A 2,759-nucleotide genomic window follows, 5' to 3' on the forward strand; every position below is an offset into this window, starting at 1 on the left:
CAATCTAAAACCACATGTAACTAGGTAGGGCTTTTTGGCTTGGTGAAAGTCGCACCATACCACAACTCATGGTCTTTAGGGACCCTATGGGCAAATGTGCATGGTGGTCAAAAAGCCTCTTGGGAGAAAAGGGTTGATAGTTTCCCACTTTCTTTTTTCAGTTTCACGGTCACTGATATATTTCTAGTCATTAGCAAGGAAGGGTTTTACCGACACTGACGAGCAGAAAAGGGTACAAAAGTTCCACTATGTGAAAGGCTGTCAATGGACTTTGTTGGGGACCAGAACTCAATATGTTGCTTGGATTGTCACGGGAAAAGGCATTATGGAAAGCGTGACATTTGGCTAAATCCTGAAATATTTCCTGAAAGCTATGGGTAATGAACATATGTTTGATCACTTAATAAGTACAACATGGCGGGTCCCAGCAGCTCGGGCGGCGGGAGGAGCCGCAGCGGCCAAGCAGCCCAGCTTCGCGAAGGCTCTCGGCGCGCCGCGGCCACCAGGATGCTCAAGAGCAAGGTCAGCTCTGCCGAGGGCGCGGTGAACGAGAAGCCCAAGAGGAGATCCGCGAGGTTGCCCGCTAAACCGGCTCCCGCAAAAGTGGAAAAGAAGCCAAAAAAGGCGGCAGGAAAGCATAAATCTTCAGACAAAAAAGTGCAAACAAAAGGGAAAAGGGGAGCAAAGGGAAAAGAGGCCGAAGTGACTAACCAACAGACTTAAGACCTACCTGCGGAAAACGGAGAAACTAAAAACGAGGAGAGCCCAGCCTCTGATGAAGCAGGAGAGAAAGAAGCCAAGTCTGATTAATATCACACACCCGGTCCTATCAGTGGTCCCTGTCTCCCTTCTTGTATAATCCAGAGGAATATTTTTATCAACTATTTCGTAAATGCAATTTCTTAGTAGCTCTAGAAACATTTTTAAAAAGGAAGGTATCCCACCTCATCCCATTTTTTAAGTGTAAATGCTTTTTTTTAAGAGGTGAAATCATTTGCTCGTTGTTTATTTTTTGGTACAAACAGAAAATAGTGGGATGTTGAATATGGGAGGTTTTGATTGTCTTGGGTGTCAGTTTAAGATTTCATAGATGGGGGGGGGGTAGCTTTTATATCCTATAATACAAAGCATACTAAAATGGCAGTTTGGAGTCAGTTGTGCATTTAATGTCTTGAACATTTTAAATTACTTCTCTTCCCATGTTGTTTTTGGTAGAATTGTATCCTAAAGCAAACGACTCACTCCTTGATCTTGGCTCTCCTTGTCAGAATTTCGTGCACTCTGTAACATCTTTGGCCGTGGTAGTCCCGTTCTTCTAGTAACTTTGTTAATGTCTTGTGAATGATTGATGATTTGAGTATGTAGTGTATATGATATTAAACTGTGAATTAGTGGGACTTATGATGTAACAGCATATCAATATTTGAAGATATTGGTACTTGATAGCCTGTTAAGGAAAATTTGCCTCCAAATTTTAAGCTGGAAAGTCACTGGAATAACTTCAGAAAAGAATCACAACTACATGATTTTTTAGATTTTTGGTATGTATGTTAAGAATTGTGCACAAATTGAAATGTCTGTGTACTGATCCTCAAAACAACCAATAAAATCTCATTATGAAAGAAAAAAAAATATAACAGACTGTATTATGCATTGTGGGTGATATGTAAGTCCAGCTGTCCCTCAGTATCTGCAGGGGATTGGTTCCAGGACTCACAATGGAGAGCAAACTCCGCGGATGCTCAAGTCCCTTATATAAAATGGTGTGGTACAGTTGGCCCTCAGCATTCCTGGGTTCCACACTTTCCAATAGGGAGGGTAAATTGTATATATCCATACAAAAACCATCCTCCAAGAACTCACATGCTAGAAAATAAAGGTAAGTTACATATATTAACAATTACATTATGAAGCAGACACTGATAAGCACTAAACTTACAGATGAATTTTTATATAAAAGCAGAAGGGAGGTTTTACTTCTATTACTTGAAATTGAGAAAGATTCTACAGATGAGGTGGCAATGGAATTGAACTTTAAACTTTAAAATGTAAAAGATGGATAGATTCTCTTGACACAGAGACACAGGACAAGGCATTCATGATTGAGGACAGTAGATAGCTAACGAGAGAAAATAGAAAACATAGGATGGATCTGGGTAACAATGTGCAATAGTTTTGAAAAGGACAGAGGTGGGAGAAACAAAAGGATTTAAGGAGGGCATGTGCCAGATCATCATAGGCCTTGAGTATTTAGATAAAAGTAAGATATTCATTCCTTTTGTAATCTAGGCTTGTAAAATATATAAAATAGTATAACCCAGCATCATGTAAAACTTGAAATGGATTGAAGAGAATTTATAAACAGTGTGATCTATTGGAAGCATTTGTGCCACTGTCCAGATAACAAATAAGGTTGGAAAGCAGGATAGGGGAAGTGGAAATGGTGACAACCTGTAAAGATCAAACAGAGAAGGAACTTGGCAACTGTATGGTTTATATTGTACAGGGCCTTTTGCTATATACTTTGCATACTAACTCTGTCCTGGATTAACTAGCTTTTCCCATTCTTCTGTTCCCTTTTCTGTTTTTTTATCCTTTGACACTGTTGTCTTACATATATATACATATGTATATGTGTGTGTGTGTGTATATATATATATATACATATATACTTATATATATATAACTCTTTAGCTTTGGGAAAATTATATTAAAAAATAGAAAGATATAAAACACATTAGAACTGATCTTTTATTTTT

The 2,759-nt window shown here is 38.6% G+C and overlaps 1 pseudogene; it reads left to right on the top strand.

The window, feature by feature from the left end:
• Positions 1–507: 507 nt before the first annotated feature.
• On the top strand, positions 508–810 carry LOC103014061 (non-histone chromosomal protein HMG-14-like; annotated as a pseudogene).
• Positions 811–2,759: the final 1,949 nt, after the last annotated feature.

This window comes from Balaenoptera acutorostrata, chromosome 2 (genome assembly GCF_949987535.1).
Source record: "Balaenoptera acutorostrata chromosome 2, mBalAcu1.1, whole genome shotgun sequence".
Classification (NCBI taxonomy): Eukaryota; Metazoa; Chordata; class Mammalia; order Artiodactyla; family Balaenopteridae; genus Balaenoptera; species Balaenoptera acutorostrata.